Source organism: Ursus arctos, unplaced genomic scaffold (genome assembly GCF_023065955.2).
Source record: "Ursus arctos isolate Adak ecotype North America unplaced genomic scaffold, UrsArc2.0 scaffold_18, whole genome shotgun sequence".
Classification (NCBI taxonomy): Eukaryota; Metazoa; Chordata; class Mammalia; order Carnivora; family Ursidae; genus Ursus; species Ursus arctos.
In genome coordinates, this window is record NW_026622852.1 from 24,863,182 (window position 1) to 24,882,804 (window position 19,623).

Genomic DNA, 19,623 nt, shown 5'->3' on the forward strand with positions numbered 1-19,623 from the left:
GGAATGTGAGAATAATTTTGTTCCCTTGCTTCTCTTTTACGGTGAAAGTGAGACTGTGCGAGAGTTCGAAAAAGGAAATAAGAAACAGAAATGTATCTGATTGGTATGATGGCATTCTGTTTTCAAAGAAATGTTCTGCCTCCCCAAAGCTACAGGGCTCTGCAGAACTTGAGAAGGAAGCGAGAAGAACTGAGTCAAGTGTGGCCGCCAGTCCACTTCAGAGCTTGGGGGTGCCCAGCAGGAACAAGACTGGCCAGATAGGTGGCATCCAGAGATCTGGCAGCATTTCCACAGCCAATTCTTCTCAGCAACTTGTTGACGTGTATACCTGATTGAAAAATATGGGAATTATGAGGTAAAAGCTCTCTCTCCTGGGTAGGCATAGATGAATCATATCATCCATATTCTAAATGATATATGAAAATAGTAACTCCTATTTTCAAAGCATTTTACCACAATAAAAAAAAGATATATATCTTGAACATCTTTCCATGCTAGATCTTATATTAGATTTTCTCTCCTCCTCCTTTTAAAAGGCTGCCGAGGTGCGCCTGGGTGGCTCAGTCAGTTAAGCATCCGACTCTTGGTTTCAGCTCAGGTCATGATCTCAGGGTCTTGAGAAAGAGCCCTGCAGGGTCTATCTTCTTTCCCTCTCCCTCTGCCCCTCCCCCTGCTTGTGCTCTCTCTCTCAAACAAATAAATAAAATTTTTTAAAGATTTTATTTATTTATTTGACAGAGAGAGAGACACAGCCAGCGAGAGAGGGAACACAAGCAGGGGGAGAGGGAGAGGAAGAAGCAGGCTCCCAGCAGAACAGGGAGCCTGATGTGGGGCTCGATCTCAGGACCCTGGGATCACGCCCTGGGCCGAAGGCAGACACATAAGGACTGAGCCACCCAGGCACCCCCAAATAATTTATAAATCTTTAAAAAAATGAAAATAAAAGTCTGCCTATAGGTATATTGTGGGATGGATGTATCATGATTTATTTCATCAGTCCCCACTGATGGAGATTCATGTTGGTTCTTTTCTTTTTCTCCTTCCCCACTATCATAATGTTACATCTATTGTAATGTTATAATATTGTTACTATTTATTTATTTATAGCTACTATAGTATCTTGTTAAAAAAAAAAGTCTTTATACACTTGTCTACTTCTTTAGTTGAATAAATTCCCAGAGGCAGAATTGCTGAGGGGTCAATGGATATGCACACATTACATTGCTAGCTGTTTTTCCAGAGAGGCTGTGACAATGTATACTCTCAGCAACAGGGTATGCAAAGTACTCAGGTTTTGAAGTCAGAAAGAACTAGATTAGTTCTAAAGACAGCCGACTGGATGACATTTGGCGAATTACCTTTCTTAACACCCCTTTCCTTTCTAGGGATGTAATATTACCCACTTTACAGGACCAATGTTAGAATTACATGAAATTATGTATGTAAAATGGTTCACAGCATGCCTGACACAAAAAACAAATGGTAGCTGAGTTTTGTTCTGTTTTGTTTTATGCTGCTCTCTCCTCGTTTACTTTGTTTCCATCTAATCTACAGTATTCATCAGTCCCAAATTCCTTAGCCACTAAAAAAGAGCTGGGGATACTGACTAACTTAAGTTTTTCTAATCAACAGCAAGAGATATTGCCCTCTTACTGAGTCTCAGTTTCCTAGGAAAGCCTTGAAGCCAATTTCCAGAGCTCTATCTTAAGTGACTAAAACACAAAGAGACAAACTCTCCCCCTCTCAATGATCTTTCCTAGAATCTTAATCAGGCCATGTTTATTCCCCAGAACACTGTCGATCAGGCCATTTCAACAAATGGCCTTTCTGTTCTTTAAAATAGGACACTGCATTAAGCCCTGGAGGCTACAAAGGGCTTATGGAAAACAGATGGGAGACAGACCCTGAGACACATGCATCCTGGGACACTGGGGAGTCCAGGTTGAATTCCCTTCCCTGTATACTTCCACAGTCTGGCCTAAAAGCAGAAGGGCTGGAACAAGATCATAGCTTCTTAGGGCTTTAAGTTCCAAAAAGCACTGATTTAGGGTTGAAATTAACCAGGACCCAGGGACAGAAAAAGCCCTGTGACAACTCTCCAAACTGCCAAAAGGGGGCAGTGTAGTGTCATGCTTTAGAGCATAGGCTTTGCCTTCACAAGTGGGTTTGAATCAGGGCTTTGCTATTAGCTGTGTGACCAGGGTCTCACTTGCCTTCTTTGAGGATTAAGAATATACCTTCGTCATACTGTTGAAAGGATTAAATGAAATGTGTGTCTGGTGGCAAGCACATAGTAAGTACCCATAAAACAGCAGGGTACATATCCCAGGGTGTATGGTTAAATATGACAGTCAGGTAGGACATGGAGTAACTAAGTAGAGGAGATAAGAAGATTGAACTCATTCATTCATTCATTCATTCAACAGATATCTAGTGAATGTTTATCGTGTGTAGGGCACCTTATGAGGCACAGGAGACCTAATGGGAAGTAAAAACAGATATGATCTCTGCCTTCATGAAATGTGGCCTTCAGAAGGACACATACGAATAGAATAATCATACAAACATATGTGAAATTACAAATGTAAAAAGTACAATAAGGAGAAGGCCACTGACAAAGTCTAGGATTTGAAAGAAGTGCTCTTTGATGAAATTATAGCTGAACTAAAATCTGAAGGGTGAGTAGAGGATGAGTAAGAGCCAACCCAAAAAAGGTAGAAGGTAGAGGGAAAGCATTCTAGGCAGAAGGAACAACATGTGCAAAGGCACTAAAACCGAATGGACCCTGGGACATGAGAGAAATAGAGCAAAAGCCAGTAAGTTTGGGTGCAGTGATGGGGGTTAATGTAGTACGAGGTGAGCTGGAGAAGAAGGCAGGAGCCAGATCACGTAAGGCTTTGCAGGCTAAGTTAAGGATCTGAGTCTTTATAATAACAGCAAGGGGAGACTGTTGAAATGTCAGGGGCTGCACTGCGCACCCCTACTACTTGGCAACACCTTCCTCTGATATCTCCGTTCATGGGGGATAAAGGGATAAGGTCTTCACACAAATCCTGCCGTGGCCATCCAGGAGAAGGGAGCAAAAAAGTAATCTGCAACAGGTGTCTTCCCAAAACAGAATGAAGCCCTGTGAATCCTCATTGCCCAAGGAAGAACTAGGCAAAAAGACGAATGTGAGTGGGAAATTCAGGGCTGTAAGACTCTCATCAGAAGTCCTCCACTGGTGATAGGCTGTCACTAAGGAACTCCTAATGTTTTCCGACTGATGCATGGCCAGGTCCCTAGCCAGCCTCCACATCTCAGACGTCCTGTACCAACAGATTCTCCAATGCATTGGACATAGTGACTAAGGGATTAATAGCTATTAAGATGGGGTGGTACAGGTACAGCACTCCTATGGGCAGGGGTGGGTTCAGCTTTGCAAGAAGCAGCTCTCAGCCTCTGTGAGCCTTTCTGGTTAGCTGCCTCACAGCACCCATAGTACATGCAGTGTGTTTGTTGGGGGCACATGTGCACAGAGTGCAGTCTCTACAATCTTTCCTTTGTAAGGAGAGAAACTAAGAGTGGAGATCCTGAACAGCATGAGAATGCTAAAATACCAGAAGGTGATAGCTCTGTTCTTGCTCTCAGAGATTTTTTAACTTGGCTGGAAGAGAAAACGGCCTAAGAGTGCTGGAGCTGCCTGCCCCACCCCTCCTCCAACCTCTTCCAGCCCACAGCCCAGCTAAACAGGAAATCAGGCCTGGGTCCCTGCCAGAGTCCAGGCAGGGGCAGGAAGCTCAGGAAACAAGTGAGAAAGACCGTCTTCAGCACAGAAGGCTGCTTAGAAATCCCTGGGAAGGTAAAATAAACCCAGTGCCTGCTGAATTCTCTCTCAGAGGAAGAAAACACTAGAGCTGCCTTTACTCTCTAGCCTGGTCAAGCACGGGCCTAGCAGGATTCAGAGACCACAGACCCGGAAGCTTCATGGGGGAGACAGAATTGTCTCAGTGAGAACAGACTCCAAGTAAGGACCCTCCCCCCAGAGAAACAAAGGTCTGCAGTGAAGCCGGGTGAGTACCTAGTCTGCAGATATCCTAAGGCCATCTTGGGCTGATAAGGAAGAAAATGATGGAATGGGATCAGGGCTGTGGTAGAAAAAGTAGGCCTAAAGGAGAAAGGCCTAGGGATATCTGTAATATCTGTTGTGGGGGGTGGGTGGAGGTGCAGACAGACAAGTGACAGGGGTTCTTTGCTATGCAAATGTACAGGAAAGTCCTGATTAAATAATGGACTGAGGCAGACCAGCAATGGCTGCTCAGAACATTAGGTGAAAGGCTGAAGGGAATGTGCATGATGGAGCTACGAGGCTAACTACACCACTAATTAATCTGAATTTCACAAAAGGTAGGACAACCACGCGTCCTGTGTCTCCTTCCTGATACGACACGACAGGAAGTACTCAGCACACCTCAGAAGTATTCTTCACAAAAAAGTTGAATCTGAACCTAACCAGACCTTGGGATATAATTACCAGTTTGCAGAAATGGTTTACAGAAATACAAGAGACAGAGAGGATTATAAATGAAACAATTATTCAAAATAATCCAGTGGGTGGGGTATAGGTGAAACAAGATCAGCACTGGGTTGATCACTGTTGTAGCTGGGTGAGTACTAGGGAGTTCATTTTACTTTCTCCTCTACTTTGTATATGCTTAAAATTTTCCATAGCAAAACGTTTTTAAAATTTGAAGAAGGTCTGCAGACTAGAAACTTCCTTCTTTAGTCCCCACTGGGAGAGTAGTAACAACGTGGACCTTTTCAAATGTTTCTTGAGCCCTGAGTGTTGACCTATGGAAGCTGAAACAGCAGCAGGACATCCTCCACCAGCATCAGTGCTGGGGCTTTCCAGGAAGGCCCCAATCTGCCAAAAGAACTCTACAGCAGTCATGACAGGGAGGGGCAGAGGCAGGACTCCTCCAGTCAATGGAACCCCTTTGGGAATCAGTGGGAGCACAGAGCACTTCCATCTCTAGTCTGGTCTCATCATGGCCCTGTAAAAGAAGCCAGGGACTCTTCTCAATTGATGATGAGAAGAATAAGCCATCCTTCCACCCGCTCCTATAAAAGCTCCCTTGGGAACCATCAATAAAAAATGGAAAACACCAACCCCTTAATCACCATCAACCCTCAGATCAGCAATGATACAGTAATTTGCAGTTCATTTTCACATACATGATCTTATTTATTTTATAAATAGCCTGAGATTAGGAGCTAGGCTAAAAGTGGTAGAGCTAGACAACAAAAGTGGTAGAGCTGGAATGTACCCAGCCGACTCCCTACCACTGTTGTGCATAGCTCCTGCCCTGAGGCCAGTGCCCCTCACTAGCTCACCCTGATCTCCACAGGCCCTCAAGGATACTCAAGCCAATTCCTCTCATGGGAGTTCTCTGAGACTGCCTCACTACTGTAGTTCAGTCCCTTGGCAAATAAAGAATCTGAAACATGAGGTTCCATCAGGAAGTTGATAGGAAGGCTGATAGTTGGTTCCTGACTGGTTCTCTTTGGTGCCACTGTTTGCTACCTTGACTATTACCTCCCCACTTAGTCTCCTTCCCTGACTCCACATAATTCTCCCTCCTCTTCCCCAAACCACTAACCACCACCACAACCTCCCCACATCATTATCCCCACTTGGCCTCTCTCTGAGCTTATGATATCCTCTGAGCCAGGGCTGGAAGCAGCAACACAGCTGAGGGCAGAGAGGACTTTCTGGAAGCTGAAATCCTTAGGAAACACTTTTGGGATTTGCAAGAGGTCCAACAGAGGCTCTTCTCCCTAGCTGTTGCAGTCTACATTCCAACGTGGCTACTGGCCTTCCCATTAGAGGCAGGCCTGCCCCTGGAGAGAACAGCTTGTAGTGTTTGGCTTTTCTGGTAAGAAGAATGGGAACCCTGTGCCTGATACACAAAGAACAAGATATCCAGGCTGGCACTCTCCTCCCTCCAAGAGCTCCAGATATTTTTTTCCATCTCCAGGAGGATGTGTGCAAGTCATACAACGTTGGAAGACTCAGGTAGGAGCTCTTGATCAGGAGAGTCAAATTGCTCACTAAATATTACACGTCACAACTCTATTAAAAGCTTCTTCAGCCTCACAATAAAGCTGGTAGCACAGTCATCAGTTATGCTACTTATGGGAGAGAAGCTGGACCAGCCTTCCCATGTTCCCCTATGTCCTTCACTCCTGAAAACTAACCTAATGCTCCAAAGGGAGAGGAGGCAGAAAGGTCAATTTGTAAGGGATTCAGACTACCAAATCTGGGAGCCCCCACCCCACTAGGGAACATGCAGCAAGTCACTCCGTGTCAGGGCATTCAAGGTCCTTCTCATTCTGTGGTCTGAGCACAAACACTATTTTTTTTAAGATTTTTTTTTTAAAGATTTTATTTATTTATTTGACAGAGAGAGTCAGAGAGCACAAATTGGCGGGGGCAGGGGTGGGATGGCAGAGGAGAAAGAGAAGCAGGTTCCCTGCTGAGCAGGGAGCCCAACACGGGACTGGATCCCAGGACCACGGGATTAGGACCTGAGCCGAAGGTAGACGCTCAACCAACTGAGCCACCCAGGCGCCCCTAAAGATTTTAAGTAATCTCTACACCCAATGTGGGGCTCGAACTTAGAACCTGAGATCAAGAGTTACACGCTCTACTGACCAAGCCAGCCAGCCGCCCCAAACATTACTTTAGCTTTGGAGCCTTACCTGACATCCCCAATCTAATGTGGAAGGTTTTATTATTCTCTCTCATGCTACCTTGTTCTTGTCTTTTCCGTCACTTGTCATAGTTTGTAATTGTGATTTTTGTTAGCACACTTCATTTGTTTAGTGTCTGTCTCTCCCATTGGACGGCAGCTCATAGAAGCGGGGACCATGTTTGCTTTATTCATATTATCCCCTGTGTCTGGTACAGTGTCTTGCATATAGCAGTATTTTTTTAAAGATTTTATTTTTAAGTAATCTCTACACCCAATGTGGGGCTTGAACTTACAAACCTGAGATCAAGAGGCACATGCTCTACTGACTGAGTCAGCCAGGAACCCCCAACAATGGTATTTTTTGAATAATGAATGAATACCCCAAGCCATGTATTCCCTTGAGTTTCCTACAATTCCCCACATGTACCTTCTATTCCACTCACTAACTCCCACCTACTCATTCTCCTCTGGGTCTCTACTGGTCCCATCCATAGAATCACCGCCCAACCTCCCCTCCTTTTTTACTCATCTTTAAAGAAACCAGGTACACTCTTCTGGAGTTCTGTTTCACTCTTTTCTTTGCCAGACTATAGGTTCTGGGGGCAGAACTATCTGCCAAGGAGTTAAAAGGGGCATTGGGGTTATAAGACTCACAAAATAGCACATCAAAGTGGACCCCCTAAATTAGGATATTGTATGTATCAAGTTATGTGCTAGAGATATAGAGGCTTTGGGGATGGTTAAGAGCTTACTAGAATAGTCAGGGAAGGCTTCCTGGAGAAAGGGAGTTTATAGGGTCTTCTGAAGGATAGATAAGAGTGGGTTAGGCAGAGGAGGAGGGCAGAGAGAATTCTTTTTTTTTTTTTTTAAGATTTTATTTATTTATTTGACAGAGATAGAGACAGCCAGCGAGAGAGGGAACACAAGCAGGGGGAGTGGGAGAGGAAGAAGCAGGCTCCCAGCGGAGGAGCCTGATGTGGGGCTCGATCCCAGAACACCGTGATCATGCCCTGAGCCGAAGGCAGACGCTTAACGACTGAGCCACCCAGGCGCCCCTCTTTTTTTTTTTTTTTTTTAAGATTTTATTTATTAATTTGACAGAGAGAGACAGCGAGAGAGGGAACACAAGCAAGGGGAGTGTGAGAGGGAGAAGCAGGCTTCCTGATGAGCAGGGAGCCTGATGCAGGGCTCGATGCGGGGCTCGATCACAGGACCCTGGGATCATGCCCTGATCCGAAGGCAGATGCTTAATGGCTGAGCCACCCAGGCGCCCTGGCAGAAAGAATTCTTAAGAGGAGAGGAGGCCTTGGGGCTCCTGGCAGCCACCGTTGAAAGAACATGTGACCCTTGATCTCAGGATCATGAGTTTGAGCCCCATGTTGGGTATAGAGATTACTTAAATAAATAAACTTAAAAAAAAAACAAAAAGGAGGAGAGGAGGCCTCAAGGTACCAATAGACAAGAGGAGGCAAGGGGCCTGGCTCAACCTACTAGAAAGTTAGCATGAGTGGTAGAAAATATGGCTACCTGGGAGGGGCAAAGCCTAGTGTAGATGCCTCAAAAGCCAGTGGAGAAGTTTAAGTTGATGCAAAAGAACTTAAAATTAGGTCCCAAATTGTAAGGAAATATCATAGGCCTGGGAGTCAGGATACCTGGGTGCTAGTCTAGGCCATGCCAACCTCCAGCTGGGTAATGGCCAAGCCTATTTACCTTTCTGGGATTCTGCTTGCATAAACAGATATGGGCAAAAATGACTTTCTCAATCTACTTCACAAGGTGGTTCAGGTGCTTTGGAAACATCTTTTCATCTACCTTAGAAAGGAATTTATAATAAGGATAATTGCATCCATAAACTTCACATTCTAAAGAAAATGTATTCTGACCATAGGACAGGTAGAATGGAGAGTTCATACCTAACTGAAGGAAAGAAAAGGATGCATGAAGAAGGTGGCATTTTTGTGATAGGCTTGAAAGACAGGAAAAACGAGCAAACACATATTAACAGAAAAGTAGGAGAGTTGCTGCTCATTCTACAGTGGGTTTTTAGGCATGTTTATATTACACACACATAATAGAGCCGTGTTTATTGCAGAGTGTTGTTCCTGGCTCCTACTTTAGTGTGGCATTTTGCAGAGAGCAACATGTCTTCCAGTGCCCTGGCCTCTGGCCCAGTTTAAGAACCGTTTCCACAGGGAACGGAAGGCAATGAAGCCCAGACAGAAGCATGTTCACACTCCCAGCCCAAAGGCCCTGGTTCTTCCCTGTGAAGCCACAGGTAATATTAAGTCTAACCGTTCTTCCTTTCTTAATTCCAGTCTTTAGGCATTTGAAAACCTTAAAGTACTTTCCCTGTAACAATTTTTTCCCCAGGCTGAACAGTCTCAGTTCTACCAACTGTGCTTACATGGTGAGGTTTTGACTCCTTCCTTCATTCCAGTCATTTCCCCTCTTGAATAATGGCATCAGCATAGAACACAGGACTTCGGATAGCACTAACCTATCACCTCCAAGGACCTGAACTCCTAGGACCTGAATGCAGCTCAACAGCACATTAGCTCTGCTCATGGCTATGTCACATGGTAGACTTACGAGAAGTTTTCTGTCCACATAAGCACTAGCTCTCTGAAGGTCTACCCTAGCCTACCCCATCACACAGCTTCACCTAGATTTAAATTCCATACTGCTGAAGTCAGCCAGCTACCTCTCTGAGAGTAAGAATCAATTACATACATGTGGCATAGTTTCTAATCAATATGAAGCCACCATTTCACTAGCACCAGTGGACCCTTACCTGTACTAGCAGCCAGCCTAGCCCAAGATGTGATTCCAGGCTCTTGTCTTGATTCTGCAGTGCTAAGGCAAAGGTCTGCCCTATATCAGATGTATGATTTTTTTTTAAAGATTTTATTTATTTATTCAACAGAGATAGAGACAGCCAGCGAGAGAGGGAACACAAGCAGGGGGAGTGGGAAAGGAAGAAGCAGGCTCATAGCAGAGGAGCCTGATGTGGGGCTCGATCCCATAACGCCGGGATCACGCCCTGAGCCGAAGGCAGACGCTTAACCGCTGTGCCACCCAGGCGCCCCTATATCAGATGTATCTTGAGTTCAATATAACAATAGGTACAGCTACTAAATATGATCATGAAAACTCAACTGATAATAACAGAAGTACAATATCACAGTATGGATAGCGGCTACACCACAGTAATCTACGCCAGTCAGATCGCATGGAGAGGTCTAGTTCCAGGGGTGAAAAACTCAAAAAATCCACGACAGCAGCCAGGATAACTGGAGATTTGGAAACCAGTCTCTGGGAAAATGATAGAAGGAAAATGCAGGGCTTGGTTAGCCTGGGAGGAAAAGAATGCTAAGGCTGTAGAGTACACAGTAGGGACTTTCTTCTCCAGTAACTGCTGGCTTCAGGGTCTCCTCTTGCAGCCTATTCGTTCTCCTTGATCCTTTAGTCAAGGGCTTATAGTGTCATCGAAGTGTGGCCAGCCACTTATGTGGTACTTATGAAGTCTCTTCCTCAATCTGTCTCCTTTTCCCTCCTACTCACTCAGCACAGTCCAGGTGACTTCCTCTTGCCTGGCCTATTTCCAAAGGATTATTAAATTTATATGAAGTCAACACTTCAAAAATCCATGCTGAATATGAGGGTAGGAAAGATCAGTTTTCTCCATTCATTTCTTAAAGAGCCATATCATAAGACTCCAGCCCCTCTGCGAAACAGATTGCTGAGCTGCCTAACATCTCCAAGATTCCTCCTTTCCTGTGTTCTTTGCCTAGGATAACTATGATGACTCAGGGCTCAGGGCTGCCAGGATGGCAAGCAGAAATGATGTTTCCCCTGCTGAAGACCATGGCAGACATGGAAAATCAACCACGTCACTCTTTCTCACTGAACCAGGACTCTGCCTCAGAATCCACCTTAACACAAGCTCCAGGTAGCCACTACTGATCAATGGGCATTGGCATAAAGGGTGAAACCTGCCTACCATTCATGCTTTATATAGCCCACGGAGTAGGGAGTGTGAAATGATTATGTGGGGGCACGTTTAATGGTACTACAGAGGAAGTGTTGAGGCACCTACCTAATCAGGGAACCATTTTTTCAGCTTAAATCCCAGTTGAGATGGGATTCCTTCTGATGAGAGATTTCCTTCTGATGACTATAATCTTTGTATTCTCTCCTGTGTAGCAGAACACAAAAGGGTAGAGCACAGCCCACAGCTACAAAGGAGAAACAGAACTGAGGCAAGCAGCAGCCACACAAAGATTCAAAGTAAAGTACTAAATGGGTAAAGTGTACAGTATATGAATTATATCTCAATGTCTCAATGAAACTGTCAAAAAAAGGTTAATGGTAAAAATAGTGGCTTCACCAGACCAACATTTAGTAGAGGGAGGGACTTGAAAGAAAGTAAAATCCCTTTAACATTATCATGAGAAAAACTAAGCATTAGGTATTTGCTTTTGCATTGACCAAAGTTCACTACTGATGGCAATACTGGACCCTGACACAAAGCAACAACATCTTCTGACAGAGTAGCATGGGGCAAAGTGGTGTAGATTATAAAAGAGGCTCAAAGGAACTGGAAAGACTATAAATCTAGACTGAATCAGAAGAGAGACTAATTTCTTTTTTTTTAATTAATTTATTTATTTGCGAGAGAAAGAGAGAGCAGGGGGAGCAGCAGAGGGGAAGGGAGACGGAGAGGGTAAGAATCTCAAGCAGACTGGGCACTGAGCATGAAGCCCCACGTGGGGGTTGATCTCACGACCCTGAAGTCATGACCTGAGCTGAAACCAAGAGTTAGATGCTTAACCGACTGAGCCACCCAGAGACTAATTTCTAAGACAGTTTCCCAAAGAATATTCCATTAACCACATTGGTTCTGTAACATGTAATAGATGTAACATGAAAAAAATGTCCCATAGTTACACAAGCTTGTGAAACACTGGGTTAAACAAAGCTGGAAAGGTTTCTTTATTGCAGGACTTCTCAGAGCCTTTAAAATACTAGTAAACATTGTGATGGGATAGAATGTTTAGTGTTTCCCAAAGGAATTTGTCTATAAATCATTTTTATTCCCCCATAAAGTATCTCAAAGGATCAATGTTTCTAAGAATTATACCAAAGGAAATGCTGGTCTAAGCCATGCTTGGCTGAGGGCTTCACCAATTCCTTTACAAAGATAAAATTGGAAATTAATATGGGGAACTATAAATCATTTATAATTTGTACATAATTATGTTTAAGTTAACTACATAGTAAAATACATATGGTTCTCACTCCATGATTTAGATGCAGTTAATTCAATAAATCTTAAAGTACCCCTTTAGGTATTGTTTTAAATAGATAGATAGATGGGGTAGACTCTGGTTATGACAGTCAAGGGTCTTGTGATGAAAACAGGCAAAACCAGGCCAGGTACCGCAGTAGCCGGACTCACTTCTTCCTGGGTGTGGCCGGCTGTCATAGTTACACTCCTCAGGGCTAGAATGGTCAAACATGCTTTGTGGCCATTAGTTCCACGTTATGCGTGCACATACATCATCATCATCACAGAAACTTAAAACTGACCCTCAAGAACCACAACCAATTAATCCTCAGTTTGACATCACTGACTAACAACAATAACAAATGCAAGTACGTATCCGTTTGAACTGGCTCCTAAGAATGTAAGACCTAGAGTGAACTCCTACTGGCGCCTGTCTACAAGTCCCCAGGCCAGACCTCCTGGGCCTCCTTTCTAGTGGAATTCCCTACTCCAGAGTCTCTCTCTAGAGCCCAGGAATTCACTTGGCTGCCCCACAGTGAAGCCTTTGGGTCATGTGCCAATTTCTGAACTCCAAAGCAGAGCCAGATCCAAAGCTGGTCCCAGCTCTGCCTCCTTCCTTCCTTCCTTTCTCTGGCCCAGATGGCCACATTCCCACTAGAGTTTCCTTAGGAAACAATGACTTGAGAGCCTGCTTGGCCACACCTCTTGCCTTCTTCAGCCAGCATCTCTGGGTATCTGCTGTTGCCTGATTCTCCCCTTCCTGTCCCCTCTCCTCTTCCTGTACCCGTTCTCCCAGGGTCTACTGGAAGGCATGAAGCAGCTAAGCCCAAGAAGCTGAGTCTCCATGGGGCGCCTGGGTGGCTCAGTTGTGCGTCTGCCTTCGGCTCAGGGCCTAATCCCAGGGTCCTGGGATCGAGCCGTGCATCGGGCTCTTCCTCTGGGAGGCTGCTTCTTCCTCTCACACTCCCCCAGCTTGTATTCCCTCTCTCGCTGGCTGTCTCTCTCTCTGTCAAATAAATAAATAAAAAATCTTAAAAAAAAAAAAAAGAAGAAGAAGAAGCTGAGTCTCCTATATCCTTCCTAGACACAAGGCTCCATCTGCCCTTTCAAGAAGGGGAGCTAGTCCCTGAGGTGAATCAGGTTTAAGTGAAGAATGCTCTGGTTTCCATTTTTTTTCTTTCTTCCTGTCTTCCTTTCTTCCTTTCTTTTTTTCTTCTTCCCTCCCTCCCTCCTTCCCTTCCTCCCTTTCTTTCTTTTTAAAAAATTTATTTATTTATTTGAGAGAGAGAGAGTGTGTACGCATGTGGGGGCAGAAGGAGAGAGATTGAGAATCTCAAGCAGGGGCGCCTGGGTGGCGTAGTCGTTAAGCATCTGCCTTTGGCTCACGGCGCAATCCCGGTGTTATGGGATGGAGCCCCACATCAGGCTCCTCCGCTATGAGCCTGCTTCTTCCTCTCCCACTCCCCCTACTTGTGTTCCCTCTCTCGCTGGCTGTCTCTATCGCTGTCAAATAAATAAATAAAATCTTAAAAAAAAAATCTTTCTATAAACATCCATTCCTTTAAAAAAAAAAAAAAATCTCAAGCAGAGCACAGAGCCCCACACAGGGCTCGATCTCTCGACCCTGAGATCATGACCTAAGCCGAAATCAAGAGGTGGACCCTTAACTGATTGAGCCACCCAGGCACCCCTCTGTTTTCCATTTCTTTTCACTCTGAGCAATAGTCGGTCAAAAGCAGCAGGCAGCTGGGGGCTGGAAATGATTCAGCCTGACATCCAGCTACCCACTGAAGCACCTGCCCACAAAGGCTACACTTGGAGCGTTTAAGACAAGTCACCTCTAAGCGATCTCACTCCAGAAGCATGCTCCCTTGGCATACGTTGCCTGGAAGATAGCAGCCTGGAAACTGCTTTTACCCCAAGTGCAGCTTTCCAAGCTGGTGTCAGAGAAGGCAGGTATATGTCCTTTTCTATTCTGACTCTTGCAGGTGGAGCAGTAACTCACATATCTATTCTAAAAGAAATCAATGAGGGGTGGCGGGGCGACTCTGTTGGGTGAGCATCTGGCTCTTGATTTCGGCTCCGGTTGTGATCTCGGGGTCATGGGATTGAGCCCTGTGTTAGGCTCAGCACAGAGTCTCCTTCTTCTGTTCCTCCCTCCGTGCACATTTTCTCTCTCAAATAAATAAATGAATCAAATCTTTACAGAAAAAAAAAAAGAAAAGAAATCAGTACAAGAGCCCAGCTCAACCAATTAGAGAGAAAACCATTATAAGCTTAATCAGGATGATGGTAAAAGGCCAGGCCAGAAACTGCAACATAAAACACTCTCTCAGCCAACAAAGGATCTTATTTTTTCTTCAACAAAGTGCTGCTGGGAAACAACAACAACAACAACAACAACAACAAAACACCATGGCTCCTTGCTGCCACCAATTCACTTGCATTTATCAAAGCAGGTTACAGGGAAAAAGTATTCACTGGCAGGTAAGCACATTTCTCAGTATCCTTTTTGAGGCTGTGGGGGCCAGTATCACTCTGGTCTTTGGCTTTCCAGGACTCTTGAGTCCCTCGTAACCCCAAGAATGCAGTTTCAACAGCAGAGCAAAGGAAAAACAGCAGCTTTCTCCCATATAATCAGTCTCTGAAGCCAAGAGTTATACAGACCGCTCCCCCTCAATTTCCTGGGGTGGTGATGGTGCCTCTTGCCTTCCAGATATCTAGGCTGGAAACCTGGAAGTCATCCTTGCCTCCCTCCCTCTCCATGAGACCTCTAAACAGGTACCATATCCTCTTACTGCACTGTATTAGTATCTGTATATGGGTCCCTCCTCTCTTGCTGCTTTAGTGTAGGCTTTCATCATCTCTTGCCTGGAGTTGTACCGTACCACCTCCATTTTAGTTTTCCAACCTCCAATCTCACCTTCTCCCATCTCTCATCCACTCCTGGAGCGATAGTCCTAAACTCAAATTTGATCATGTCATTCCTTTAAACCCTTCATTCATTCAAATGTGCCCTTTTGTTTCTTCCTCCATGCTCTTTGGCTGGAACGCTTGCCCTCACCACATCTTATTGGTCTTCCAAGTTGCTAGTCTTCTTCTAAGCACCAGTTCGGTGGCAGTGTCACCTCTGTGAAGCCTTCCCTGATCATTTGACGAGAGCACTTCCTGTTTTCCTTTGGCCCTGCTTGACCTGGTTCTTACCTTGTGCAGTGCTCACTACCTGCAGCACCTCAATCCATCCTGACTGTGTGTATCCGAGAAGCAAGCAAGATTCTGTGTTATCAAGCCCGGCACAACATCTGGCAGAAAGTAGGTTCTTCGTGTTTGTTGACTAAAGAGAGGAGTAGTAAAGGAGAAGGGGGAAACCTGAGAAAACCTGATCCTCGCTTTGCAATATAGGAAAAGAGAGAAGGATGTGCCTCTTCCCAGAACCTGAGAAATACTACTAGGTTGTAAGCCACATGGACCCACTAGGAGAATCTACCCTTAAACTGAAAAGTCATCTGACTACAAGAAGGCAACTTAAGGCTCCCAGACCACAGAATACACATAGGTCAATTTTTCACAGTGCCTTCCTGCTATCTTTACAACGTTCTGCCACTTTCAGGGGCTACTATGGCCTACTCACCAAATTACTGTCTTGACCATCCCCATCTCTGAACGTCAAGAGGCAGGAGTCTGAGACAGCTTTCCAAACTCATGCGGTCAAGGGTCAAAACTTCAGCATTGCTCATCTTCTCCCAAGGGAGGTGTCACTATTTCTCAGGAGCACCCTCCATTGATTTCCACTCTTTCCTGACATGTATCTAAAAGCTTCCTGCAGCTGTCTGAGCCCATCCTTTTCCTGGCTACCTATTAGAGAAATCTCACTTGTCTCTATCCTTAAAGTACCCGGAAATGAGCATATGCTCGTGAACTAAACAAATGAGTTAACGGATAATATGGGTTTCAAGGAGGACAGACTAGCATTTCTTTCAGGCCTACAGAGACCCCATCTGGTGCGATACGCTTTTTTTTTTTTTCCTGGTCTCTTAGGTCTCTGAGAGAGCACAGGAGGTAAGATTTTTGCCTGACATAATTAAGTCCTTAAAAGCTCCATTTGTTTTTGTTTGTTTGTTTGTTTCTTGTTTTGTTTTTTCGACAAATCTCTTCCTCTCCAATTGCAGCCAAAGAGAAGACATAAGACTGAGGCTGCACCCATCAGCCCAACAGACAAATAGGGCCAGAGAGCCTATCCCTGCTACTCACACAAACAACAGCCCAAATTTAATCCAACAGTTCAACAGAGAGACTTGGACATCTGGGAGCTTCCCTAGATCAGTGAGGTGCATGTGTGGCTTGGACACAGAACTGAGTATAAGGTATGCCTATTCCTGGCAGTTTCTTTGGGAAAATCTGAGTGCTCAGAAACACTCAGGATTGTCTAGGAGATGAACACAGCAGAGTGGAGCACGGGGACCATGTCTCCAAGAGGAGTTCTCATTCCTTTCATAAGGAGACAGGAAGAGACCCTGGGGAGCTCTCAGTGATAGGCCCAGGCCTGGTTCAGCTGCTGAGATGCAGCCAGGCCAATTAAATAATTGCGATGGGCAAAGAAGGGAAGCCACTCCTTTCAGGCAAAGTCCCATCCCAGGCAGGAGGCTCCATGCAGCTGTGGCAACAGCAGCAGCAACAACAGGGCAGGGATCTCTTCCTCTTCCTCCCACTAGCTGAGAACTAATGCTTAAATTAGCACCTTGGAAACACCCAGATCTGCCGGCTGTGCCTTCTCTCGCAGCTCCTGCCACTCCCTTAGGCCTCCTTTTCAAGCTTGAGGTTCTCATTCAAGTAAATAAGAAAAGAATAAAAATCTTCTTCCCCTGAAGAGCTTTTCAAGTAAAGAATGCCTTCTCGATTCTTTCCACCACTATGGGCTAGGGAGGGTTATTTAATGATGGAGTCCCTGTGATAGGCCTCCATCAGTGCAGCTCGGTTCAGATGCTGATGCTGGCATTGCTTTGTTTCCATTAGGGCTAAAGGAGACAGCCCCCACTTTGCCTTCAGAGGGGCTCACACCGAAGGAGTAAGCAAGCATGAACAATAAACTGCTGCCAAACTGCATCTGTGTTAGTAACTACTGTGTCCCCAATACCTCGTGTAATATCTGGAACAGAGCAGATACAACTTAAATATTTGATGAATGAATTAGCTAAAACAGTGATACCAGCTCCCTATGATAGTCCTTGGAAGACAGAATGAGGAGCTATTGTTTAAATTTTAAAGTTTAAATTGTTTGTGTGAGATAGTTTGTCTTCATTTCATAAATGAGAAAACTGAGTCCAGAGAAGAGGAGAGACTTCCTAGAGGTCTCAATAAATAATGGCAAAAAATGAAATAGGTCACAGCTGAGTCCAAGCCTAGGACCCTAGTTTTTATGGTCTACCCAAATACCTCTAAAGAGTCACTTCGCCCTTCTTTTCTGTGGTATACCATTTTGATTCCTTATGCCCTGAAACAAAGGCTCTTTTGGAAACTCCACACAAAAGTCTGCTGGTCTCAATAATACACAGAGCATTTAAGGAGTTCTGGGGATCCTCTAAACTTCAACTGGGAATAGACTTCAAGAGGCAGAGGTCTACAGGGCAATGTCTATGCCCCCAAATGGAGGGATGACTGTATTGACACACCCAAAAGGCTCTCATCAACCTCAACAAAGTATCCTCTTGCACAGAAGGGCTCCTTTAGCCTTCAAGAAAAGGGTCTGAAGGCAGCCTTTTCTGATAAGTGCTTTCTTGCATGAGCATTTCTATTCCAGAGTCACACAGACCAGAAGCATCTCAGGAGTCTTCTGGGGTCACTAGTCACTCAAACTATCATTGAGAACTTCAGGCAATAACAAAGGCACCAAGGACAACTAAGAAGGCCTTGTGACCCCATACCTTCCCTCCTTTCCTTGGGGAACTATTGCCTACCTTCTTAAGAACCCCAGATGGGAGGCAAGAACCAACTCATTGCTTTCTTCTCCTGACTCACTTGGACTTCCTCCTCCTACTTCATCCACCCTCCCTTTTGATTCTCGATTAGATGCTTAGCACTGGAAGGGCAATCTAGTTTGACAAGCCAGGCTGGAAAGATAATCCAGAAAGGAATGTTCTCTTAAGCCAGGCTAAAGTTCTTCAAGTTCATGGGAGAGACTTCTCATCAGGATTTTTGGGCCCTCAAATATTCCAATGACGGCATCAGGCTAGGAAAAATGTCCATCAGCATCTCTCGCCCCACTTTAATGTTGTATACTTCTGTAACGCTTCATTGTTTGGGCTTCTAGAACTAAGTAGTCATAAAAAGGGGAAAAGGCCACTTATTTCCTCATAGGTGGCTCCCAATGATTCTATCATCCCCCAAAAGGTGTGGCTTAGAGTGGGTCATGGGTCTCTGCCAGGGTCTGTCTGGTCTGCTGTAATGGGTAGGTTACTTGTTCAGGAAGCTACAAAGCACATCTTTATCCAGGGGCCCAAGGGCCCAAGAGTGGAACCTACTCCTCACCTCTCTGCCTAATATAGAAGGAGGAGCCATAGGGAGCCCCAGATCTTCAAGCTTGGAGAGCTCTGCTCGGTTCCAGCAGAGCTCAGAGAATAGGACATCCACACCTTCACGTTCCTGGCCTGCCCTGTCTCCTTCCAGCTCCCCTTCGGGCTCCAAGGAGGAAGGGAGATGGAAAAGTGAACAGAGCAGGGCACTCCCTCCCTTCCCCCTCTTCCTGTATCAGCTGGCTAGGCCTCCGCGGTGCCTCTCGCCCCGCGGCCCACCGCCGGACGTACAAGCCAGTCAGGTACCACCACCACCACCCCCCCCCCCCGAGCGGTGGGCATGTGCACGGTCTCCCCTAGGGCTGGCCTCGGTCTCCCGCCCTCGCCCTCCCTTTCCATCCCCTCCGCGCCGGCGACGATGACATCATTCCTCCCAGGCTCCGGGACCGCGGACAGGCAGCAGGATGGGCGCCCAGTACTCAGTGCACGTAGGCCGAGGATGCTGGGGGCTCTTCGGAAAGGGTGGGCACAGGCGGCTCCAGCGCGACCCCGCCCCCTCTCCCGTCGGTTCCGGAGCTCTCTCATCCGCGCCCCTCTTTCTCCACCTCCCCGCTGCTCTCTCTCCTCCGCGACTTCGGCTTTAGCACCCCCCCCCGCCCCGCCGCCTGAGACTGCCTGCGCTCTCCTCAGGAGAAGAACGGAATTCAGGGGTCCCGCACCGACCCCCCTGTCGCCACCGGTCCTCGGCCCCGGCCCCGCGTTCCCATCCGTAACCAACGAACTGGAGGGCTAGCCCCCCCCCCCTCCTCTGCCAGCCTATTCCCAGTCCCTTTTAGCCTAATTGCTTCTGGCCCACAGAAGGCATCACAGGCCTCTAGGGCTAAACGGCTCCTCACCTCTCATCCCAGCCCCCTGGGCCTGCCGATGGCGGTGCCCCATGACAATTCCCTTCCTTTCCCAGCTAAGGGCCTCCAACTAGCGGTGTGCACCATTGTGCCCCAAACGTTCCATCCGACGGCCCTCCCCGTAGCTCCCTTGGCCTGTCTCTGCTGACGGTGCCCTAAGCCTTTACAGGCCTCTTTGCTGTCACCCC

At 46.1% G+C, this 19,623-nt stretch overlaps 1 protein-coding gene and 1 pseudogene across 7 annotated transcripts in view; both read right to left on the minus strand.

The window, feature by feature from the left end:
- The window catches only part of LOC125283251 (ATP synthase F(0) complex subunit C1, mitochondrial-like), a 32,589-nt pseudogene extending 13,790 nt beyond the window's left edge, over positions 1–18,799 (minus strand).
- FAM219A (family with sequence similarity 219 member A) overlaps positions 1–19,623 on the minus strand; it is a 52,250-nt gene that overhangs the window by 31,914 nt on the left and 713 nt on the right. The gene's annotated exons all lie outside the window — the stretch shown is intronic.